General features: G+C 41.1%; 1 long non-coding RNA gene and 2 pseudogenes across 1 annotated transcript; all 3 read left to right on the top strand.

Moving 5' to 3' along the window:
• Positions 1–16077: 16077 nt before the first annotated feature.
• On the top strand, positions 16078–19304 carry LOC133806317 (conserved oligomeric Golgi complex subunit 7-like; annotated as a pseudogene).
• Positions 19305–19341: 37 nt separating this feature from the next.
• LOC133806316 (DUF21 domain-containing protein At4g14240-like) lies at positions 19342–22010 on the top strand (annotated as a pseudogene).
• A 2801-nt stretch (positions 22011–24811) lies between these two features.
• Positions 24812–26254, top strand: LOC133804105 (uncharacterized). The gene is made up of 2 exons (XR_009878311.1): positions 24812–24852; positions 25805–26254. It is a non-coding gene; the product is annotated as an uncharacterized LOC133804105 (long non-coding RNA).
• Positions 26255–26902: the final 648 nt, after the last annotated feature.

The raw sequence follows: 26902 nt of genomic DNA, 5'->3' as shown, positions 1-26902 counted from the left end.
TAAATATTGCTACGACCAGTAGTTGTACCTCGGGTACTTTGCTTGTAATCCTTACTTTTATCTCTATTCCCCCTACGACCACTTAATCTCACTGCTCGAGTTGTTTCCCTTTGTGCAGGTATGGATTCTAGAGACGTCTTCGCTCATTACGAGGCTGCCGCTGCCTCTTCTGTCCTGAAGAAGGACAGCAAGAGGGCTCAAGGGGAAAGCAGCAAGACCCCCTCGACGAAGGCTCGAACAGAAGATACTCCAACCATCGTTCCTTCCAAGGAGAACATGACACCTCTTCCCCCATCGAACATTCAATGCCCACGCCTGTGAATCCACAACCCTCCTCTAGGGCTGCTGACAAGGAGACTTTGGACAACCTGTCCGAAGGCTCCCTGTCCAGCCTCGTGGTCGGGTCGGCCAGGGAGCGTATATATAAGCTCTCAAAGCATAGACGCAGCCAGGCCGCCATCAACGAAACTGCCTCAATGGACGTCGACCAAATCATCAACAGAGGGTTGAATGAGATAGTCAGCGTAAGTCATCTTTTGCTACTTCATCATTTATGTCTGACTTCTTTTCCTTACTTTTTCATTTTTTGTCTTCAGGGGCTGCTGTCTTTAACTGCTAGCTGGCGCCGTGCTGGGGCATTGGTTTCCCGCGGACAGAACTTCGACTCCCGGCTTGCTCAGGCTAAGCAAGCACTCAAAGATGAGAACAACAAGCTACTCGAGGAGAACAAGGAGCTATCCAAACTAAATGAACAGCTGTGCGAGGACCAAGCCGCTCTCACCCAGGAGCTTCAGGACAGTCAAGGGACCCTGAATAAAGCCAACGAGGACCGGCAGAAATGGAGGGAAAGTTCTGTACTTGTGAGCCAAGAGTGTAAGCAGCTTAAACTTGATCTGACCACCAGCAGGGATGGGCGAAGAAGCTCGAGGAGCGAGTGCGGGAACTCGAGGGGCGAGTGCAGGAGGTTGAGGAGGAAGGGGTCATGAACTTGAAGAAGTGTAAGGAGGCCACCCTTCTCTGCTTTTATGACTTCTGGAAGCACAACCGGGAGGCCAACTTCAACTATCTTTCTGAGCGGTTGAAGAGAACTTTGATGGCGTAGTGCGCCACCCAGTTGGAGGCAGAGGAGAAGGCTAAGGCTAAGGCTCCTGCTGCCAATGCTGAAGCTGGTCTTCCTGCCGACCAGGGCACTCCCCCAAATCCTCAAGACCCTCCTGCCTAGTAAGAATTTTTCTTTTATTTTGTTTTTATTGCCCACGGGTCTGTTTGTAAAGACAATTTATTCTTATTGCTGCAAGGGCAGCTATTTTACTAATAACTGAACAATTACATCCGAGCGATACTGCTCGCGGTGTAAAAGATTGCCTTATTGACATTAATTTTTTTTATTATAATATTTGTTCGCATGACCGAACTTAGCATAGTACTTTGGTTTTATTTAACAAAACATAAATTTTGAAAAATACTCTAAGTACCGTAGCATGCTTTCACTCATCTTGTTCATATGTTTACATACCCTTTGGTATGCTTTCCTATTGATGTACCTTATGTGCCCCCCAAGTGATCGAGGAGCTTTAGGTCCTTGGTCACTTGCCTCGACCACGACCTATCCGAACATTACTTCTCGATAGTAAACATAACACTTATAATACAGCAAAACAACACACGTAATGAACAAATACTTGTAAAAATAAATTTACAAAGGTTGGTAAGAATGACTGGCTGTGCACAGTCCCTTATAATCTCGTATTAAAAATAGACTAATCATGTCTTTACGAGTGATCTTAAAAAGATCTTACATTATAAGCGATTAGCCACACAACGTGGCTAACCCTTTTTCGAAACTTGTAAAAAGTAAAAATTAATACAAGCCAATCCTTTAAGAAGGACTGTTTACTGATAATACTTGCGCAGGTGTTCTCCATTCCAATAGCGTGGAACGAGATCTCCATTTAAGCGTGCAAGTTTGTAGGTGCCCGGATGAAGGACTTCTTCAATCTGTTAAGGTCCTTCCCAGTTTAGTCCGAGTACTCCAGTAGTGGGGTCATGGGTATTCAAGAAAACTCGTCATAGAACTAGGTCACAGACGTTGAATTTCCTTTCTTTCACCTTTGAGTTAAAATATCGGGTGACCTTTTGCTGGCACATAGCAACTCAGAGTTGGGCTCTTTCTCGTATTTCTTCAATTGAGTCTAGGGACTCCATCATCAGTTGGCTATTCTGGCTCTGGTCGTATGTAATGCATCGATGTAAGAGGGGATCTAATTCAACAGGTAGCATGGCTTCATATCCGTATGCTAAGGAAAACGGGGTATGACCTGTCGCTGTTCGATGAGAAGTTCTATACGACTAGAGGACTTCAGGCAGCTATTCTAGCCATGCTCCTTTAGCGTCTTCAAGCCTTTTCTTCAGGGTGTCCTTAAGCATTTTATTCACTGCTTTGACCTGCCCGTTTGCTTGTGGATGCGCGACTGAAGAAAAGCTTTTGATAATCCCGTGCCTTTCGCAGAAGTCGGTGAATAAGTCACTGTCAAATTGGGTGCCGTTGTCTGAGACGATTTTTCGAGGCAAACCATATCGGCAAACAATGTTCTTGATGACAAAGTCAAGAACTTTCTTGGTCGTTATGATAGCGAGTGGTTCAGCTCCGGCCCATTTGGTGAAGTAGTCGACTGCTACAACTGTGTACTTTACACCACCCTTTCCCGTTGGTAGGGACCCAATCAAGTCTATACCCCATACTGCAAATGGCCAAGGATTTTGCATCTGTTTTAATTCATTTGGAGCTGCGCATGGGATTTTGGAAAATCTCTGACACTTATCGCACTTTCGTACAAACTCCATTGAATCTTCGTTCATAGTCGGCCAAAAATAGCCTTGCCTTAGAATCTTTTTTGCCAAACCTTTCCCCCCAGCGTGATCTCCACAGAAGCCTTCATGTACTTCCTTCATTAGCTCCTTAGCTTTCTCTAGTGTAATACATCTGAGCAGTGTTATGGAATATCCCCTCCGGTATAGAACATTATCGACCAGTATGTACCTAGCAGCCTGCCTATGAACAGTTCTGGCCTTGTTTCTATCTGCTGGTAGTACACCATTGGTCAGATACTCCAAGTAAGGCGCCATCCATTTATCTTCTATTCGGATTTCCATACAGGTTTCACTTGCTTGTATGCTTGGCTCGCCCAATCTTTCTACTGGCACAATATTCAAAGTGTCAGCATCTTTCAGGCTCGCGAGTTTGGCTAAGGCATCTGCGTTCAAATTCTGATCCCGTGGTATCTACTGGAGGGTATACCTTGTGAACTGGGCTAACAAATCTTTTCTTTTTTTCAAGTAGGCCACCATTTTGCAGGCCCCGTGCTTGATATTCCACTAGAACTTGATTCACGACCAGCTGTGAATCACTGTAAATATCCAGCACTTTTATACTCATGTCTTTTGCCATTCTTAATCCAGCGAGGAGTGCTTCATATTCGGCTTCATTATTTGACGCAGTGAAGTCAAACTTGATGGCGCAGTGAAATCGATGCCCTTCTGGCGTTATCAAGATCACCCCTGCTCCCGCGTGAGATTCGTTGGACGACCCGTCTATGAATAACTTCCACGAAGGAGCTTTGTCTTGAGGCTCAGGCGCACTAGGTTTTCCGCACTGCTCGTTGTCTGGGAGTTCGGTGAACTCTGCAATAAGATCAGCCAAGACTTGTCCCTTTACTGCTGCTCGCGGTGAATATGTAATATCGAACTGCCCAAGTTCGACAACCCATTTCAATAATCGTCCAGCCGCCTCTGGTTTTTGGAGGACTTACCGAAGGGGCTGGTCAGTTAAAACTGTAATAGGATGGACTTGGAAGTAAGGACATAGCTTCCTTGAGGCCAAGATTAAACAATATGCTAACCTCTTGATGGGAGGATACCTCAGTTCCGCTCCGATTAGCCTCTTGATTACATAGTAAACCGCCTTTTGTACACCTTCTTCTTCTCGTACTAGTACCGCACTAGCAGCAACTTCAGTGATTGCCAGGTATATGAACAAAGTTTCTCCTTCGATAGGCTTTGATAAAATAGGAGGCTGTGCCATGTGGGCTTTCAAGGCCTGAAAGGCTTGCTCGCAGTCTCCTGTCCATTCAAATTTCTTGTTGCCCCTAAGTAGATTGAAGAAAGGGACGCATTTATCCGTTGATTTGGAAATAAATCTACTTAGGGCTGCAATTCTCCCGGTTAGACTTTGTACATCCTTGATCTTCTCTGGCGATTTCATGTCGATCAGAACTTTTATCTTGTTGGGGTTGGCCTCGATTCCTCTTGAGTAAACAATGAACCCCAAAAAATTCCCTGATCCAACTCCCTAGGAACATTTGAGAGGATTTAGTTTCATCTAGTACTTGTTCAGTACATCGAAACACTCTTGCAAATCCTTCACATGTCCTTCCGCCTTTTTCGACTTTACCAGCATGTCATCCACGTATACCTCCATGTTTACTCCGATCAATTCTTTAAACATGTGGTTAACCAACCGCTGGTAAGTCGTACCTGTGTTTTTCAGTCCGAAGGGAATTACTTTATAACAGTATAATCCCGTATCGGTCCGAAAGCTGGTGTGATCCTGGTCAGGGGGATGCATGCTGATCTGATTGTAGCTTGAGTATTCATCCAAGAAAGAGAGGATCTCGTGTCCTGCAGTAGCATCGACCAACTGGTCGATCCTTGGGATTGGGAAGCAATCCTTCTGGTAGGCTTTATTGAGATCTGTGAAATCCACACAGGTTCACCATTTTCCGTTAGGCTTGGGAACCAGTACTGGATTAGAGACCCACGATGGATAAAACGCCACCCTGATGAACCCATTCTCCTTTAATCTCTCAACTTCTTCTTTTAAGGCTCTCAACTGTTCCTTATCGAGCAGCCTTCTTTTCTGTTGCACGGGTGGAAAACTCTTGTTTATGTTCAGGACATGGCTGATAACTGTAGGATTTATCCCAGCCATATCTTTGTACGACCAGGCAAAGACTTCCTGGTTTTTCCGCAAAAAGTCCACCAGTGCATGCTTCGTGGTTGGTTCTAAGTTTTTCCCGACCTTCACGACTCTGGTCGGGTCTTTCTCGTCAAGTTGGACCTTTTCCAGGTCCTCGACTGGTCCAACGTTTTCTTCAAAATCTCCAAAGCGAGGATCTAAATCTCTATCCTCACTTTGGGCAACACCCTATTTGGTGACTTCATCACCGGATTGAGCTTGTGTATCCATTGCCTTCTACAACCTATCTGGGGGAGTGTTCTTTGACGTTCCCTTCTTCGCCTTCATGACTGAGGCGTTGTAGCACTCCCTAGCCTCCCTCTGATTTCCCAACACGCGTCCTACCCCTGCGTTTGTCGGGAATTTCATGGCTAAGTGCCACATAAAGGTGACGACCCATAGATCAACCAGTATAGGCCTCTTAATGACGGCATTGTATGCCGAAGGACAATCGACTACTATAAAAGTAGCGAGTAAGGTTCTGGTAGCAGGCACTGTACCTGCTGTCACTGGTAGCCTGATTGACCCTGCGGGGGCGAGTCCCTCACTAGAGAAGCCGTATATTGTTTGGTTGCAGGGCTCCAGGTCCTTAACGGACAACTTCATGCATTCCAGTGAAGACTTATACAGGATGTTCACCGAACTTCCTGTATCAACCATCACTCTCTTCACCATCATGTTGGCCATTTGGATATCCACGACCAGCGGATCGGAATGTGGGAACCGGAAAAGTTTGGCATCGCTATCAGAGAAGGTTATTTTCCCTCTTCTGATCGAGCCTTTTTCGGCGCGCGGTCATCCACAGTCATCATCTCGATGTCCTGGTCGTGGCGCAGAGTCCGAGCATATCGTTCTCTGGCCTTTCCGCTGTTTCCCGCGAGGTGCGGGCCCCACGGATGGTTAACAATGTGCCAGTCACGGGGTTAGGCTGCAAAGGTGGCGAGCGTTGGCGTGTGGGTGCTTGCTCATTTCCACCTGGAGCTTCTCGTTGGGAATTTCCCGAGGCCTGTATATATCTTCTCAAGTGTCCTTGTCTAATAAGGAACTCGATCTCATCTTTCAGCTGGTTGCATTCGTTGGTATCATGTCCGTAGTCATTATGATAACGACAGAACTTGGTAGTGTCTCTTCTCGAAATATCCTTTCAAATGGGAGCAGGTTTCTTATAAGGCACACTGGAACTCGTGGCCTGATAAACCTCTCCCCGTGACTCAACTAGGGAAGTATAGTTAGTGAATCGAGGTTCATAACAGTTACCCTTGGCTCGTTTATTGTCAGAGGTGGAAGGCTCGTTGTGTGGCCGTTTCCCCCCATTCTTGCCATTGCCGTTGCCGTTGCCGTTTCCTTTGCCATTGCCATTGGGGTTGGACCCATTGGCGGCTTTGGCGGGCTCGGTAGTCCCCTTGTCCTTGCCTGGGGGCTTTCCTTCGTTGGCAATGGCGTCTTCGAGCTTGATGTAGCGATCAGCTCGATCTAAGAATTCCTGGGTAGTTCTAACCCCATGTTTTTGGAGGCTCTCCTAGAGAGGCGTGCGGCGCTTAACCCCCGCGGTTATAGCCATCATCTTTCCTTCGTCTCCCACATTTTTTGCTCCAGCAGCTGCTCGCATAAAGCGCTGGACGTAGTCCTTCAGTGGTTCTCCATCTTGCTGGCGTATTTCAACCAGCTGGTTTGCCTCAGTCGGGTGCACACGACCCGCTTAGAACTGTCTGTAAAATTCCTTTACAAACATTTCCCAAGAAACTATACTTGCAGGAGGGAATTTGAAAAACCACTCCTGTGCGGCATCAGAGAGTGTTTTAGGGAAGATCCTGCACCGAGCGTCCTCAGACACTTTCTGAATGTCCATTTGTATCTCAAACTTGTTGACGTGAGACACCGGGTCACCATACCCATCAAATTTTGGAAGCGTAGGCATTTTAAACTTGCTAGGAGTTTCTGCCATAGCTATCCTTTGGACGAAAGGAGTGCCTTTCCTCCTATCATGGTCGATGTAAGATGTTCTTCCCCGACTAGCTGCTGCACTGTCTGGTTGAGGGCATCTATCTGGGCCTGCATAGCACCAGGAATCGCAGTGGCCTCTGGTGCTGGGGGGACGTACTCGCCGTGCCGCTCGCAGCGATCGTTGAGTACATCTCTCGTCCTCGTCTCTCCTCCGTTGCTCGCTAGCTCCGAGCCGGTTGAAGATCCTGAGGTGGCTGGCTTCTACCTCCACCTATTTCTTCATTCTTTCGACCGGCATTCCCTCTGCCTGAGTCAGCCTCATTTTAACCATGGCCATCTCTGAATCTTGATTGGCTATGGTGGGATCGACTGTTCCCTCGATTGCCTTCCCGGGCTGGAACCTCCCGAGCGTTAGAGGGTGGTCTGCATTGGTCGTTAGGTCCCTGTGAATTTTCATGCCGTGGGGGGCCTCGGATCGCAGAGCCTAACTCTGAGTTCCTCCTGTTGCCAGGAGGATGCTGTCCACTACTCGGAAGATTAGTCTCATCGCCCCTATGGTGTCTAGAACTGCGAGGCTGCTGCCCAGTCCTATTCTGCCTCTGCTGTGGGGGATTTCCGCGACCAGTTTGGAGTGGAGGCTATGCTTCAGGGTCTCCTAGCGGGACATCGTCCTGAGGCGTCGGTGGCTGCTTGGGCCTTTGTGCGCTCGAGGGTTGGATAGGCGGGCTAGGATTGGGACCCCTCTGTGGTAGCCTATCTGCGGGTTGATCAGGCTGCGAGGCAGGTGCAGCCTGATTCCTTTCCAATTGTAAGGCTGCCTCGAGGGCTGCCATGGCCTCCCTCTGGCGACGATCCATCTCCGCCTGCCTTTCACTCAGCTCCAGGCGCTGCCGCTTAATTTCTTGTTGCTGCCGCGCCATGATTTCGGCAGCACTTTCCTGGCTGGCCCTCAGATTGGCCAATTCCTCGTGCAACGCCCCTAGGGTATTCTTCAGCATCGCGTCGTCTATTTCTTCTTCATCAAATTCCAAATGTGGCTCATCTTCAGCCACTTTTGGAGGAGGCGGAGGTGGGTGAGATGATGCAGCGCCGGCCGCCTGTCCAGTTTTCCTGGTAGTTTTCGCCATTGATCTTTCACCGATAATGTATCAAGCTCTCAATGAAAGCACCAGAATGTTGACTCTGATTTTGGCCAACTGACACGAAGTCAAATTTGCTTGATGTGGACAAACATGTTTGAAAGAATGTGATGGCGAAATGATAAAGAACACAAAGGTTTATAGTGGTTCGGCCCCCGAATCTGGTAATAACCTACGTCCACTTGAATTGTTATTGATATAGGATTCAAAGGAGTGATCAAAGAACTAGGGTTCAATGAGTTTCAACAACCTCTGAAGATAAGTACAATATATCAAATATGATAACTCTAATTTCTAATGATCCGAAAGCAAGAAAGAAGAAGAAGATCCCCTTCCCTTGAGCCCTCCTTCTCTATTTATAGGCTCAAGGAGGATTTACATTAATTTGTTACAGATATTATTTCCTAAATAATAGGATACTCAGGAAATTATGGGAGATAATTTCGGATACTATCATAACTGCATAAGATCTTTTCCGTGTATATCATTCGTACGACCACGCTGGTCGTATGAAGAGATTGAATCATCGTGACACTAGATGTATTCCTGGTCGATAGTCGAGCATGAATTCTGCCAGATGTTAGCCACGTGTACTAAATGTTTGCCATGTCATCTAAGCCTGTTTTTTGGATAACATTTACCCCGAGGAGATTTTTGGGACCCCGAGCATTTGGAATTGCATGAGGTTACTTAAGCTTGAAGTAACCAGCCATAATCATAAAAGAACGTTCAGAACGTTCTCTCTCCCTCTCGTTCCCTTTTCGACACCCGTTCGCATTTTCGAAGGAAACTCAAGTTTTAGGACTCAAATTAAAGCAAGGATTGAGGCATAGTGATACTAGGGAAGATTAAAACCTTATTAGCCGGAGGATTTAGTTGGGAAATGACTTAATCTGAGGTCATCAAAATTTTAAGTTCTATGTTTTTAAAGTTTTTAAGCTTTGATTGGATTTTATGTTTTGGTGAGTTTTTGGATGGTTTGAGACTTCGGTTTTATTGGTTTTGGATAATTGGGATGTTTGGGAACTTTGATTTTGGAAACTTTGATTTTGGGATTTGGATATGTTTGGAAAGTTTTTGTAAGGTTTTAAGTGGGAGAAACTATAGAAAATGGTTGGTTTCGTGGTCAAGTCGCGACCTTGTTCTTGCAAGTCGCGACAGGAATGAACCAGTAGCCAAGGAGGCTCTGCCTGGAGGGCACACCGTGTCACGGGCCGGCTATTTGGGTACTCCAAGTAGACGAAACGTGCGGTACTTGCAGACACTTCAAGCTAGCAAGTCAGCCTACAACACACACTTGCAGGTAAACAAACTCAGTGGTTAGCCACATACACATCTCGAACATGCAACGGGCAATAACGAAGTATGAGCAAACACAAAGCAAGTCATTCCTTGGAACGTCCACACAACACAAAGCACGCAACAAGGCAAGTGGCACGCAATGGCCCAACGAAGAGAACAAACAAGTAACACATAAGCAACAAGGGAGCATACAAGGGAAAGTATGGATAAACATCGTTTTATTAATATATAGCCTTGATAGGGCAAGGGAGTACACAGCTTTGGCCCCTATCTGCTAGTGGCCAGGGTGCTTCCCTAAGTCACCCGGTCACCTCCCCCTAAGGAGCATTCTAGGGATACAAGGTCTTCCCAGTAACATATATGATTTTTGTCTGGGAGACATATGCATAATTACAAAATTACCACTACCCTACCCCATGAGGTTGCTTGGTGCAAGACTTGACTAATGATCAAGCACCAAGGCATGCTCACTTACAAAATGGCCCCATGTGGGTGTCCTAAAGGGGTAGCACGCCACACTCTCCCCCACTCAATTCTTTGGCGTCCTCGAAGAAGTAGCTTGTAGATCTTCAATCTTCTGCATGAGCTTCTTCAAGTCTTCCACCCTTTCCCAGCTGATCTCGTCATCTGCGAGCCCCTTCCATTTTACCAGATACTCCTTATGATTTTTACAGTTAGTGGTGACCATCCTTTCTGGCAGGATTTCTTCAGGTTGACGCTTGCTCCTTGGCTGAATGATGACTCCTCCTCTGGTTGACTGATTGCACTCTGGATTTGCTTGATCTTCATGATACGGCTTCAAGTTGCTGACGTGAAGGACCGGGTGTACCTTCATCCATGCTGGTAGGTCGACTTTGTAGGAAGTTAGGCCAACTTTTGAGATGATTGAGACCTGATCCTCGTACTTGCGAACGAGTCTGATGTCTTTGTCCCCTCGAAATCTCAACTATTCGGGCCTCAGCTTGATTAACACTAAGTCACCTGCTTTCAACTCCAGTGGTATACGCTTCTGATCTGCCCACTTCTTCATTCTTCTTTATGCTTTTTCTAAATAAGCTCAGGCAATCTCTATCGTTTTCTTCCAGTCTTTTGTAAAGTGAAAGGCTCGCGGGTTCCGACCGTGATATTCGTCCACTGTGTGGGGCAACAGTGGCTGCTGTCCATCAACAACTTCAAAAGGGCTCTTATTTGATGAAGAACTCTTCTGAGAGTTGAAGCAAAATTGAGCTACATCGAGTAGTTGCAACCAGTTCTTCAGATTGGCATTGACAAAGTGGCGCAAGTACTCCTCCAACATCCCGTTGAATCTTTCTGTCTGCCCATCTGTCTATGGATGGTAGCTCGAGCATATGTTCAATTGTTACCACAAGAGACTGAATAGTCTGGACCAAAAGGTCCCAGTGAATCTTCCATCTCGGTCACTAACAATGTTCTGGGGCACTCCCCAATATTTGACAATATGCTTGAAGAATTGTCGTGCTGTCTCCTCTGCCGAACAATACTTCGACACTGGGATGAATCTTGCGTATTTCGAGAATCTGTCCACGACCACCAAGATCACCCTTAAATCCCCTGTCTTCGATAGGCTGGTTATAAAGTCAAGCGACACACTCTCCCATGGTCGGCTTGGGACTCGCAACGGCTACAACAACCCAGGGGTCTTGTTCCTATCGACCTTGTCTTGCTGATAGACGAGACAGTTCTTGGTGTACTCCACTACATCATCTTGCATTTGTGGCCAATAGTATCCCTGCTTCAAAAGGGCATGCGTTCTCTGTCACCCTGGATGACCTGCCCACAAGGTGTCATGACACTCGTTTAGTAATGTCTTCCGCAAAGCTCCAGCTTTCGAAACATACAAGCAGCCCCCTTTGGCTCACACAAGATCATTCTGCACCCATAACTGGCGAGTCTTGCCTTCTTTTACGAGCTTCAGGATGGTTCTAACAACCGGTTCCTTCTCCAGGTTTTCTTTGAAGCGCTCCTTGAGTGGAGTGTTCAACACGCTAGCTGACAAACTAGCCAAGATCTTTAGAGTCGCTAATTCTACTTTGCGACTCAAGGCATCAGCTGCCTGGTTCAAGCATCCTGCCCTGTGCTCAAAACGAAAGTCGAATTCCTCCACGAACTCTTGCCATCGAGCAAGCTTAGGGGTCAGTTTTGGCTGTGTAAGGAAATGACTAACCGCTGCATTATCCGTCTTCACTACAAACTTCGACCCCAGTAAGTAATGTCTCCACACTCGCAAGCAATGGATAACTGTCAGGAGTTCCTTCTCCTAGGCAGTATAACTCCTCTCAGCTTCAGATAGCTTATGGCTCTCATATGCTACCGGGTGATCTGGAGAAGGTGATGGCAGTATACCTCCTCTCAGCTTCAGACAGCTTGTGAGGAGTTCCACAACATGGCCTAGGAACTTGATGCTCTCCTGTGCAAATGAGCATTTCTCGCACTTCACATATAGCTGGTTCTCTCTCAACTTCTAAAACACTTGAGCCAAGTGTTCTTGATGCTCTTGAATCGTGGCGCTACAAACCACGATATCATCCAAGTACACAACCACGAACTTATCTAGATACTGGTGGAATACTTGGTTCATCAGTGTGCAGAAAGTGGCAATTGTAGTTGTCAACCCAAACAGCATTACCCGAAACTCAAATGCTCCATATCATGTAACGCACGTTATCTTTGGTTCATCCCCATCCGCGATCCTCACCTGATAATTGCCCGATCTCAAGTCCAACTTTGTGAAGTATTTGGCTCCACTTAGCTGGTCGAACAAATCAGCAATCAGAGGGATGGGGTAGGTGTTACGAACTGTCACCTTGTTGAGAGCCCTATAATCAATCCACAGTCTCAAGCTCCCATCTTGTTTCTTCTAGAATAGCACAGGTGCGCCAAATGGCACCTTCGACGGTCTGATGAAGCTTGCCTCCAACAACTCTTCTAGTTGTTTCCTCAACTTTTCTAGCTCAGGGGGTGCCATTCTGTAAGGCGCTTTTGTTGGAGGTTTCGTTCCCGGCACCAGCTCTATCTGGTGATCAATCCCCCTCTTTGGTGGCAAGGCTTTGGGGAGTTTATTTGGCATCACGTCCCCATACATCTTCAAGACCCTCGTAATTTCTAGTGGAACAATCTCTTCCACTGATTCTTCGTACCGTTACATAAGTGGGTTCCTGCTTCTTCACACCCTTCTTGAACTGTAAAGCTGATAGAAGCTTCACACCAAGGGTGGTTTCACCTTTGCGGGCACCATTGAAGGAGTCTATCCCATTATGAGCAAACTCCCAGCAGCAGGAATTGGGATGGCACATTTCTTGGTTAGGAAGTCCATCCCCAAAACTACATCAAAGTCGTCCATATGGATCACCACTAAGTCAGTCTATCCCTCCCACATGTCGATTTTAACTTTTACGCCTTTAGCCACGCCAGTTATGGCCAAAGCCTTAGAGTTGACCGCTTTCATACAGCCTGCATCTTTCTCCAGTTTTAGTCCCAGTCGCTTTGCTTCGAGTTTTGAGATGAAGTTGTGGGTGGCGCCAGTATCGATGATCACGCTTTTGGCGAGCTTGTCATTGATTGTGGCATCCACGAACATTAACCCCTTCCCCAGGGTCTTCTTCCCTTTTTCTCCATGCTTCTTGAGAGCATTCAACATGCGGACAATGCCCATGTGCGCGTACTCTTCATCCTCCTCTTCTCCTTCACCTTGTTCTTCTTGGCCAATGAGGGCATTCAACTTGCCCCTGTAAGGGCAAACTGCCTACTTATGTGGGCCTTTGCAGAGCCAACAAGCTAGTGGCTTCCTCCCTGCAACAGCATTTGTACTGCTGGAAGAACTGGACTTTGCTGTCCTCTTCTCTCCCCCACTCTTGCCCTGCCATGACTTCCCAGACTTCTTACTCCCAGCACTACTTGAGCTGGTTGGAGGGGTAGCCCTTTTTGGCAAGCTGCTCTCCGGAGTGTAGTTTGTTAAGCGTTCAGTAGTAGCTTGAGCGGTGGCTAGGTTAGACACACGCTATCTTTGACGTTCTAGCTTGGCCCACGGTTTTAATCCCTTGAGGACGCAGAAGAGCCTGCCCACTTCAGACTTGTCCTTTATATCGAGCATTAGTCCCGAAAACTTCTTCACATATTCTCGGACTGTCCCGACTTGTTTAAGCTCTCTCAGCTGGCGTCGAGCCATGTAGGCGACATTTTCTGGCAGAAATTGCGTCTTCAGTTCTCTCTTCAGGTCTACCCAAGATATGATGGTGCACTTACCATTCTCTATGTCGTGATACTTTGTCCTCCACCACACCTTGGCATCCCCAGACAATTACATGGTAGTCATGGCGACCTTTCCTTCTTCTGAATCGACCTGCATGACTCTAAAATAGTGTTCCATGTTGAAGAGGAAATTTTCCAAGTCCTTTGCATCTCTAGCCTCGTTATAGGGCCTCAGCTCGGGCACTTTAACTTGGCCATATTCCATACCTATCGGCCCTGTTACAGGGGCATTCCCAACCGCTCACATGGTTAGGTTTACCTTTGCAGTTTGCTCAGCCATTTCTTCTCTCAGCACGCCAACTGCCTCCCTGCAGTCTTCCGTAGTATCATTTATGGAAACTTGTTGTTCCTTAAGCATGCGCTCCACCGCCGCAATGCGCTCTTCCCACCGAGGGGAAACAGAAGTACTTGTTGGGGTGTTTCTTTGCTCCAACGCGATTATTCTAGATAGGAGAACATCGTTTTCCTTCTCTAGCGCAGCTATGCGATTGCTTGCATCTGACGATCCAGAGTTATGACTTGCAGAGGAAAGATCCCTGACCCTTTCGTCCAGACCATCTAATTCTCCCACACACTTCTCAAGTGCTTTGATCCTCTGAGTGTTGCTCACCATTAGTGTGTTTTGCCAAGCTCTCTCTAACTTGGCTCTAATACCAACTGTCACAGTCCGGCTATTTGGGTACTCCAAGAAGACAAAACGTGCGGCACTTGCAGACACTTCAAGCTAGCAAGTCAGCCTACAATACACACCTGCAGGAAAACAAACTCAATGGTTAGCCACATACGCATCTTGGACATGCAACGGACAATAACGAAGTATGAGCAAGCACAAAGCAAGTCATTCCTTGGAACGTCCACACAACACAAAGCACACAACAAGGCAAGTGGCACGCAATGGCCCAAAGAAGATAACAAACAAGTAACACATAGGAAACAAGGGAGCATACAAGGGCAAGTATGGATAAACATGGTTTTATTAATATATAGCCTTGATAGGGCATGAGAGTACATAGCTTTGGCCCCTATCTACTAGTGGCCATGGTGCTTCCCTAAGTCACCAGGTCACCTCCCCTAAGGAGCATTCTAGGGATACAAGGTCTTCCCAGTAACATATATGATTTTTGTCTGGGAGACATATGCATAATTACAAAATTGCCACTACCCTACCCCATGAGGTTGCTTGGTGCAAGACTTGACAAATGATCAAGCACCCAGGCATGCTCACTTACAAAATGGCCCCATGTGGGTGTGCCAAAGGGGTAGCACGCCACACGCCGCTACCCAAGAGGAGCCAAGTCGCGACCCGCATCATGAATGTAAAAACGCCCTAGACTAATACTTTGTACAACATCTCCATGCTCATAAACTTATAGAAGAAAACTTCTTATTATATCAAAATTTCAGTGGGGCATTGGTAAAACATGCAAGTTGGGCTCAGTAGTTTAAAATAAAATAAAAATTCTCATGCAACGTTTTTTTTTTTAAATATATAGTTAAAGTCCCACTGGTAAGTTTTGAAACCAAATTAAAACATAACATCTTTCTTTAAGATTGGCGTTGAAGCTGGTCATTTACTCGCCCATAGGATACCCCCATGCCATACACACTCTGACGTCGGAACTCCCCACATCACCTCGCGTTCCAAAGAGAAACTCTATTTACTACCTAAAAGGGAAAGTAAGGGGGTGAGCTAAAAGCCCAGTAAGGAAGTACAAACAAAAAACAAAGAAAAATACAACAAAGGCATAATCATATCTTAAGACTCATACAACATTATATCCATACATCGTCATACATCACACTTAACATCATCATCATACATCATACATAAACGTTATCACCATATATCATACATGAACGTCATCAACCACTACAACAATTTTGACTATATGTTACATTAAAATATAACATAAATGAAGAAGTGTTATTAATGTGTAAGTGAAAAAAAAAAAGGAGAATTAATTATTTTTTAACAAGTATGTGTTAGGCGCCAAATGAAAAAGAAATAAGGCGCCATGTGAAACTTTTGGTCTAATCCCTCATCTGCTCTCATTGAATCCCTAAACCCTAAACTACCCAAACCAGCTCCCTAAATCAGTGTCGCCTCCTCTTCCTCTCTCTCTCACTTAGTTTCCTCAGCCCTCTCTCTCTCATGCGAGTCGCTGAAACGCACCATGACTGTGCCAGCTTCCCCGTCATTCTTTCTCTCTGATATCTCTCCCGCTGGACCTCTGTTTTTCTGTGAGGCATTTTGTTTTTGTTTTTTTAGCATTTAGATTTCAATTAATATCATATAATCAATGTATATATATATATTCAATTTATTTGAGTCGAATGCCATTTCAATAGACACCAATTTCTCAGCCTAGAGAGAGAGAGAGAGAGTGAGAGAGGGAGTCGCACACAGATATGGCGGGTCAGATTGTTAAAGCGAGGAGGGATGGAGGCATGCATGACGTGCCCTCTTTGTGATAAGCTCTTGAGTGAAGCTACTACCATCTCTCTCTGCCTCCACATGAGTATGTTCCTTCTCTCGACTCTTTCTCTCGTCAATTCTTCTTTTCTCTCAAGTTTTTCGATGATTTTTGTAATCTGGGTTTGCTTTGTTTTTGCATTTTGTGTGATTTTTGCGTTTTGCATTTCGATCCCAGGAAATGGGTGAACTCGACGTGTCAGACTCGGCACCCGGAGGACTCAGTCGATAACCATCTCGTCGATATGGAGATGAGGCTCCAAATCGTATCTGAAGAGATCTCTGCCTCACTAGAGGAGCAGAGCTCCGCTGCCCTACTTCGCGTGCCACGGGCCACCCGCGATGTGATCTGACTCCGCGACGATGCGGTCTCACTACGCTCCGCCGTCGCCGGAATCCTTCAGAAGCTCAAGAAGGTACCTACATGATATGTCTGTTTCTGCTATGTTTCTTCTTCGCTATTCGAATTTGGTTTTTTAACTTTATTTTTGGGTTCAATTCACTAGAAGACGTGAAGTATGGAAAATTTGGACAATATTAGGATGGCAGTGTCAGATTTACTACATTTTATAAGTTAAGAAAGTATAATCTTTTAATTATGCTATCCCTTAATGCCAAATTTGAAGCTTAATATATTTCTCAATTGCTCAACTGAGTTTTTTCAATTTGCCTAAGTGAACGAGGGAAATTTGAGGAAGATTTTCTAATGCAAATTTTTCAATATTAGTTTTTTTTTTTTTGGATATTTGAGAACTACGATTGTGTAGTTTGTGCTACCTTTTGAACTCAATCTCTTGGCAATGAGTTAATAGATTTTTGGAATAAATTACAAGAAGGCAGGGCACCCTTTTGGTTAAAACGTCTCGTTTTTGCTTTTTCTGCTTAAAAATAAATGTAGATATTATGAATAGATTATTGCTAATGTGAACAATGGAATTAAGTTGAGTTTTATGCATGGATATACACACACATAACTGAAATAGTTGCCTAAATATATATATTCTGCTTTACAATATGTTGTAGAGCATTACTATAAATTATAGTAGCAGGTTCACATTGATATACCCACGTTTCAGTACATTTACTAATGTAATTGGTTTATATAATTTACATGGGTAGACAGCTGTTGCCGGCTTAGCTTTGTTTATATGGTTTGAGATTTTAGCTTCTCACTTGATACATATGTATAACAATACTCTTCTCTTCAAACAATTGGTTTTAATATGCAGGCTGAAAGATCATCAGCTGAATCTATAGCTGCTCTGGCCAAAGTTGATACTGTTAAGCAGAGAATGGAAGCTGCTTATGAGACATTGCAGGTGGGTATTTGATCATAGAAGTTATAATCAGTGCAGTATTGGAAAATGTTGATGTTGCATTTGATTTACTCATTGATGGATCAACAGGATGCTGCTGGGTTAACTCAATTAAGTTCAACTGTGGAAGATGTTTTTGCCAGTGGTGATCTTCCAAGGGCTGCAGAAACCTTAGCCAACATGAGGCATTGCTTGTCTTCTATTGGGGAGGTAATATTTTTCTATAAATTGTTTTAACATTATACTCTACATTTGATTTTATAATTTTTGATGATTTTAACTTGATGTTTTATTTTTTGTTTTGCTCATTTTAGGTTGCTGAATTTGCTAATGAGAGAAAGCAACTTGAGGTCCTAGAGGATAGGCTAGATGCAATGGTGCAGCCACGTTTAACAGATGCATTATCCAGCCGGAAGGTCACCAAATTTCTTACAGCACTTGTTTTGCCTATGGCTTGCTTTCTTTTCAATTTATCTCCTATTAATTCCTTTTAGTACATACCATACGCAACTTGAATAACTTACATCTATTATCATCCTGCAGATAGACATTGCTCAAAATTTGCGGGGTATTCTCATTCGAATTGGAAGACTCAAATCACTGGAGCTACATTACACAAAAGTTCACCTAAAGCCCATAAAGCAGCTCTGGGAAGATTTCGATTCAAAACAACGTGCTATTAAGCTTGCAAATGAGAAAACTGAAGCTGAAAGGCTGTCAAGCCATGAGTTTCAATCAAGCTCTTCGACAATTTCATTCGCAAGTTGGTTGCCAAGCTTCTATGATGAGTTGATTCTTTATCTTGAGCAAGAGTGGAAGTGGTAAATTCTTCTGACTATATATTTTTTTAAGCACCGAGGAACATCTTGTTGATACAAAGAAGCTATCACTGAATTTAAGCACTGAGCTTAAACTGTCATCTGCAGGTGTATGGTTGCTTTTCCTGAGGATTATAAAAATCTTGTACCAAAGCTACTGATCGAGACAATGGAAACTATTGGAGCAAGCTTTATTTCACGTATCAACCTTTCAATTGGAGAAGTTGTTCCTGAAACAAAAGCTTTGGGAAAAGGTTTGTACGAACTTGTTTTTATGGTGCTTTTAAATCTTGTAGGCATTTAATGTTATATGATATCTTTCAATTGGACAAGCTTTAAGTCATGCAATTTTATTTTTGGAAATTTATAAATTATCCTATCAATGTGTTTCTTTTTATTCAGGTTTATTAGATATTATGTCTGGTGACATGCCAAAGGGAATTAAGATTCAAAGGAAACATTTGGAGGCATTGATTGAGTTACACAATGTGACAGACTTTTGCTAGAAATATTCAGCATTCCTTTTCAAATTCTGATCTTCGAGTTCTAATGGATACACTGAAGGCAGTGTACTCTCCCTTGGAATCATTTAAACAAAGGTAAGCAATCATAAACTTTTTTGCACTTCCACATTCTTCTAAAATATCTAGGTTTTTTTTTTTAAAATTTTTTTCTGTTATTTTTTCTTCGTTATATACTAGATTCTAGATTCTGTAAATGCTATGTTCATTTTTTGATTAATGATTGAATATGTATATAAGGTATGGACAGATGGAGCGGGCCATCATTTCTTCTGAAATTCCTGGGGTAGATCTCAGGGGAGCTGTTACTCATGGTGTGGATGCCCAGGGGATTGAACTCAGTGAAACAGTTCGCAGAATGGAGGAATCTATTCCCCATATCATTGTACTTCTTGAGGCGGCTGTAGAATCTGGTGTTTTAAACTGGTTAAAAATAAATCATAAATGTAAAGCAAAACTGTGGAATCTGGTTGCAAAACGATGGATTCTTAATGATATCAGATTATAAGGGATTTATATCTATTTTTTGACTTGAGATATACACAATGCAGATTTTGGATTGGGTATTAGGACATAATGAAGCTTTATTTAGGCGAGCTCAGTTAAAAGTCCTTGTCTCCATCCACAGCCAAGAGGTAAAGTAAAGCTGTTGAGGATAATTAATATGCTCTTTAACTTAAGGAATAGCTTTACAAGTTGAAAATACGAATTATTGCTATCATCTACCACAGATATATCTTGGCATTAGTTCTGATTTCCTTATCTTGTCATAATAGGCCGCCGGCAAGGGTGGTGAGCTTACACATGACGAGACAACAATTATAAGTGGGGCACTAGATTTAACTGAGAAGGTAAGGTCTTAACAGAAATATCATTATTCCTTACATTCATTTCCTTCTAATTTGCATGTATGCCAGTGATAGTATTATATCCAACTATTATATGAGGTGGACGTAAATCCTGGTGAATATGAAAGTTTTACTTCTTCTACTTCTCTCTCTCTCTGAGTCTTTAGAACTATACCAAAGAGGCTAAAACTTATTTTTTTTAATTGTAATTTCATTTTGAAGTATATCTATTTGAAACTCTGTGCTCATGCTAAATTATACTCTCTCTCGAGCTCACTTATTCAATATTCTGTTTTAAAGTTGTTTGGATTTTTTTACTTTACTCCCCAGTCATCTTATCTTTTGGTTTAAAGAGCATTCTGAAACTTTTCTTGTCATTATAGTTTCATTTTGATGTATAATGATTTCACTCTTTATGCACATACTGAAATTGTAACTTGAATATGATAGTAAGCTTGCAATAATGTGTCATGATTAGAAAATCAGCATCTTACTTTCTTTCTATTAATTTTTTTTAAATCTTGAAAAACAGACAGCTGAGGAGGCTATGACACCCATTGAATCAACGTTTTCCTTAGATGTCAATTCAAAGTTGGACTGGTGAGTTTTGGTCATGAATTCATTGTTCTTTCTTTCTGTCAATTGGATTTTACTAGTTTTCACAATTTTTGTTTACATGCTGTTTTTAGCTGATTTTCAAAGATTCAGTCACTCGACCTTAGAAACTACTTTTTTATAAAAGAAGAAAATATAGAAAGTTTTGTTGTTGTTGTAGTGATAGATTGTGTTAAAAGAAGGATATTTTAGCTGTGATATCAGTCCTAGGCTCCTAGCCTATCATCTTAGGAACACTATCCCAATTAGTTGCTGGCTTGTCAATAGTTCTGTCACCTTTTTACACAAAGTTTCACTGAGGATAGTTTGTGCATTTTATTTTTATTTTCGCATACAGTGCTCTGGCATATCATAATGGCATGACCCATGTTTCACTGAAACATGTCTTATGCTGCAATTGAAATGTTAGGAATGTTTGAATCACATGACAGCTCAATGTGTTTTCTCGTCATACAGTTATTTTCTGTTTTCTTAGCAGAAGTTTGTTGCATAATAAAATTATATTTTTTTACTGTATTTCTCATTTTTCTCCTCCTTTTATTCAATAACATAGGGAGGATATGGGAAAAGTTCTTGCTCGGGGGCAAGTCGAGTTCCTGTCTATTCTGAGAATCCGAAGAACGTTATTGGACTACTTCTGGTGGGTGCTAGAATAGTATAATGTGAATGTTTAGAAGATGTTTGTATACTAGATGCATTTTAAATTTGACTTATCAAAGGAACTAACAGCGGGCAACATACTTTGTACTTTTCTCTTTAACTTGTTCAATTCTGCTTATTTTTAGGTGAAAAGTCTTCTTACTGTACGACCTGAAACAGAGACTCCAGTCAGTGCCGTTTCCATCCGGAGAATACCACGGTTTGCTTAACTCTTCAATTACTAATTTTTTATTTTTCAGAAAATACATTCAGTCAGAGTATCTAGTGTTGATTTGTATGTTGTATACTCAGAGTTCCTGCCGATATACCACTGTACGATATATTAAACAAGTTTCAGAAGGGCAGCAGTCATATGGCAGCTGTGGTGAAGACTAAAGGGAAAAGCAAGCTTCCTACAATTGATGGGGAGAAGACTTTTCTGTGGCTGCCTAGTAATAATTTTACAGAACATGTCTATTTCTATATGCATATTTATATTATTTAAGCTTCTTTTGTTTGATGCTTTTGATAATTAATATGGTTTTTTAAGAGTTACTATAAGCACTTATCAATGTTTTGGTAAAAGATGAAAGTATCTTTAGAATGGGTCCATTATTAAGAGTTGATCATTTATGCGCTAATTTCATCTAATATAAATATTCAACTGATTGCTTTTTGACACAATGGTAATATAATATTTTGTATTGATTGCTTCAATGCTTTTAGCCAGGTCTTAATGAGAAATTAAAATGCATAAAGCAACATTCAATGTTGGAAGTTTCTTTGATTAATATTCAGGTTCAAGGTATTTGAGCTTTCTTACATGGGTTTCTTTATTTATGTATATATTAATCAACTAATGCCTTAAGGTATTTCTAAGCAGTTGGAAAGAGCAACAATAGAAATAGAAAACTAATTCAGAATACAGAGCATAAAACACAACCAGATGCACATAAAACAGAAAGGAAAAAATGGCAACAGGTCTTCACATGTGGTTATATTTTATCTAATTTACTTTGGAGTTTTATCTTCATATATAGCTATTTGATGATTTGTTTATTAATTCTTCTATTAACTTTCATTCAATTTTTGGTCTCTTATTTATAGGTTAGGAAATCAATCAAAGAGACTGCCTTAATTATCTCTAATGATGATGTTGATGGTGGCAGGGCTTGGCAAGGCGAGGTGTAGGCTCGATGGTATGTATCTCTTCTAACCAGTGATCAAGCTTGGCATTTTTTTAAGGTGCAACATGTTGGCATAATCCTTTTTGTTGCTATCATGACTACACAAGGCATGATTCTATAGCTTGATTTCTTATAAGTTTTTACCATGTCATTTTAGCTTGTGATGAGTATTTCCATCTGTTATGGTGTATTCAATATTTTCATCTGTTTTATGTTAATTTTGTTTGTTTGTAGAGTCTACTTTTGTTTACAAAAAGTAACTTTTTTTCTTTGGTTGTCTTTCCAAATATAAATTCCCATTAGGACATTGCATATTATATAAAGGTAGATGCATAGAACTTTTAAAGAGCAGTTACTATGAATTAAGTGTGGTGCGATTATTATTTGGTTGTTATGCTAGTCACTTGTCCCTCCTTAGTGACTCTCATTGTCTATTTTGCCTTTTTTGTCCTATTTTTTCTTAAGTTTTCTTAGTTCTTTCTGCTCTGATGTTGTTCTATTTTGATGTATTTATTTCATGTATAGGTATTATATATATACAAGGATATATGTACATCTGTTTGTGTCTCCAGATTTAGTTCTTTCCCTCTCACCCACGATCTCATTCTCTCTTTTTCTTTCTCTGTTGTTGCAGATGTTAGCATGGAGGTGGGACTGTGGGGATGGTGTTGTAACAGCGGGGACTTCAATGCGACTAGGGTACGGTTGCTGTGAAGAAAATGGTTTATTTTTATTACATCCCCACTTATCTAAAAGGGTAATGAAGATTTTTTATTCTTAGGCATCATCTTTGATTATTTTTTATAATAATTATTATATATTAAAATAACTCATGAGTTTGAAGAAAAATAATACAGTTTTGGTTTTTTCTTCTGTTTATCTGGATTTATGGTTTGATAGAGATGATAATGGGTTTTAAGTCTCAAATACAGTAGTTTTAAGGAAAAACTGAAGTTTAGGTTTATATTTTTGCATTGAATAGTATTGTTATTTTTTTCTATGAAGTTTCAGGAAAGATAAATACAACATTTAAATTTGTGATTAACTTATTTAGTTCTAGTTGGCCAAATTCTTAGACAATTCGCAGTTAATGTAATAGGGTGTTCATGTAAGATGTTAATGATGTTGGGTATTATGGTCTTGCAACTAAGCTTCTATGGAGGAGTGCTGAGTGTTGGAATGAGTGTTTAAAGCTTTTGGGCATTGCTGAAGCAGCAGAAGCATCAATGGATTCTGACCAGTTAAGCTCTGGAATTTTAGATTTTGATACTCACTTTCAAGGCCTCATAGTTCAGAAAAGGTCTCTTTCTATATATTTATATAACTGCAGTTGTCTCAACTTATTTCTATATTCTATTCCATATTTGTCATTTGTGAAATGTTCTGTTTTAACTAGTGTGAAGTATATGGTTGTTAGGTATGCATTTAACTGGCCTTGATTGCTTTCCTTTACTTATATTCCATTTATCAATTCAAGTTTTGCATCCCTATTCTGTCATCAAAAGCTTTATTCAGCTATTGTGTATTCATGACAGACTTCTATGATATTTCCATGGTATGTGATATCGCATTGATTGTTAGAGATCTCGCTAGTTTCTATTAATACTTTGTATTTTGTTGATTTATCTCTTAGTGATGATGACGACTCTGAGAATGAGTTGGCACTTGAAATTCAGCCATACTTGATGGAAGAAAAATGTAAGACTGCAATTCCTTTGTTAATAATGCTGTATTGTTTTTTTTGCCTCCCCTCATTGAAGTGCTCATGCTTTTGATATTTTTTTTCCCTGGAATTTTAATGATTTCTCATCTCCTTCTTCTTTTTTATTGTTTAAGTAAGATTTGGACTTTCTGTTTTCTAATTTTTGGGTCATCATCTGTAGTGTTGAAGCACTTGATAATCACTTGACTGCTATCCAAAGGGACCATGAACTCAGGTCCCAGAAAGAAGAAAGGAAAATAAGAAGTGATGGGGCTTATGAAGGGGCCAAAAGAAAAGAGAAAGCTCTCCTGGAAGAAAAACTCCGCCAAGAAAAAGCCAAAGCAGAAGCTGAGGTTTGTTGACTTTGCCCAGATTATTCATTTCTTTTTGTAGATGTCTAAAGATGGTTGTCACAGTCCTCTATTATTCTCACATATTCTTCTGATATAATCTTAATGCGCTTTGGTATATTATCTTGGTTTTATGCTGTTGTTAGTAATAAAAGTATTTTCTGATGCAGGCAAAACTCAGAGCTGAAGAAGCAAATAGGGCTGTAATGGAAGCTCAGAGAAGAGAAGCAAAAGAGGCTGCTGAAAGGGAGGCCAATGAAGCATCAAGCCAGGCTGCTGTTCAGAAGGAAGCTTTAGGATTGCAAACTAAAGCCAAAACCAAGGAATCTGAATTTGAAAACCCAATAAATTCAGCATCAGCAGGTAATTTGGCTACCAGGCAAATATAGCAACCTTGTACTGATCTATAAATATAATCATTTGCCCTTTTATCTAAAAATCTAGTTTAGCCCTAGTTTTCACAAAGATCAACTAGGTTTTGGCAATAGTTCATTTTTGACACTCCACTGTATTCCCCTCTGTTTTTTTTCAGTTTATTCATGTTCTCTGTACTCTTTTAAGAATTTTTCTGTTATCTGATGCGTGAAAGGGGCTATTGGTGGTAGGTGACATTACTAAAGCTGCAGAAGCTGCACTAAAGTTGGAGCGTGAAAGATTAAAAAAGTTAGAAGACGTGGATGAAGGAAACAAGGCATTAGGATTGAATGTAAATAAGGTTTTCTCTCTATATTGTAATTCATATTTATTTGAAAATTGTTAATCTCTATTTGGTAACTAGAAACTAGTATTTTTGTTTGGGATTTTCTTGGAGCATTCTTATAGAGTTTAATTGTTTAAGTATATTAAGCTTTAGTTTATCTTGACAGGAGGTTTCTACTAGTGTGAAACAGTTATTGAGGGAATCGTCTGGCCAGTACAGCGACTTCAGTATTCTTTCCTCTTTAAATTCTCAGGTAAATCATGTAACTTACTGTTTGTTTAGTAGGATATATGTTTTTATATATATCTATAATATTTTAGATGAAAATTTATGATCTTTAAGAAAGTGTTAGATGGCACTAGATGCATTAGATCAATCCATATGTGTTGTTTTAGGTTCAGATCACTTCCAGGACTTGTCAACCAAACCCAAAGGGATATCATAGAATGTAATGTCTACTTTTATTAGCCTTTTCATTCTTCCTTTTTATACACATTACTGTATTGAAGTCATAGGTTGTCTATGATTTTTCATGCGTACGTTTGACACTTCTATCAGATAATAGTACATATTCTTTGATTGCTTGATTGATGCTTTTGAAAGTATAATACAGATATATTTAATAAGAGCTAATAATTTCATTAATGCAACATGGATGACTATAGCTGCCACTTTAATAAGTTCTAATCTTCCAGTTTTATCAGATACTATATTGTGCAGTGACATAATATATCAAGTGACCGATTACACACATGCATAGGCACACACTGACACCTATACTTGGATTGACTGATAAAATCTTATAATTTCATTACTTCCAACATAGAAACCTAGAATTACAACTTTCATGCATTTTTAATCAATACAAGGCAATTTGGTTCTGTTTTTTTTTTTTTTATAAAAGCCCTAGAATTACCACTTTAAGTAATTGCTGGTGTGATTCCATTATTACACTCGAATATTACAGGTGTGTAGATGTGACTGGAGCTTACAGTGCTCTAAAGACGGAGCTTAACATAAGCTTGACAGCAATAGGCCTTTTGTGGACTACAACTGGCTTTATTGCAAAGAGGATTACACATGGACCTGTGGAAGAAAGGGAAACAAGAAAGGGAAACAGGTATATGACAAGTGCACAACAAATGGACTCACAACAAAGACAAGTGCACAAAGGATGATGAATTGAAGGATGGAGCAAGTTTCATGCATGGTTTACTTTTGTGTATCTTGTAATTTTTTGTTTTTCATTTTTGAAGTAAAAAATGTTCAAGATTATAATACTTTATTATGTTATGCTTTCAAACTTAAGTTAGAACTAAGATCTCATGAAATAGACACATTCAGAGTTTGAATTAGTTATTGTTTAATGTAATACTTATGGTTTATCAATCTATTGAGAATTATATTTTATGATTAATTTTGATTTTTTTTTATCAAAATACAATATTGAAAATATTTTAATTAAAAAAAAAACTTATAAGTACCATTATCACAATAAAAAACCTTAATATGTTATGATTTAGAAACATATTATAAGCGTATAAAATCGTTATGGTTTATATAATATAACAAACTATCAAAATACTCAACTGTAACAATTGAAAAGTGTTATGAAAAAAGTACAAGATTAAACTTCAAATTTATAACCAAAAACTCTATCTAAATGTTATTATTTCAATATTATAGCATCTAAAAATGTGTTATTGAATAGTTTAAGATAACATCGAACATAGCATTCAAAAACTGTTATAGAAAAGACTGGACTTTTAATAACAGGGGCTATGTTAGCATTTTCAGAAGTGCTATCAATAGTCCCGGTTAGCAGTTTTTAAGTGTTATGAATACTGTTTTTTCTTGTAGTGATCATACATCATACATAAACGTTATCACCATACATCATACATAAACGTCATCATCATACATCATACACCATTATCATGCGTCATATATCCCTACCATATTCAAAACATCATCATAAACATTACAATCATAAGCATCATCATCATATCTTTGTCAACATGGCCTCCTATCTTGTCCATGACACAACTTTGAGGTAAACAGGAGG

The sequence above is a fragment of the Humulus lupulus genome, chromosome X, assembly GCF_963169125.1.
Source record: "Humulus lupulus chromosome X, drHumLupu1.1, whole genome shotgun sequence".
Classification (NCBI taxonomy): domain Eukaryota; kingdom Viridiplantae; phylum Streptophyta; class Magnoliopsida; order Rosales; family Cannabaceae; genus Humulus; species Humulus lupulus.
This window is presented reverse-complemented; position numbering and strand designations above follow the sequence as displayed.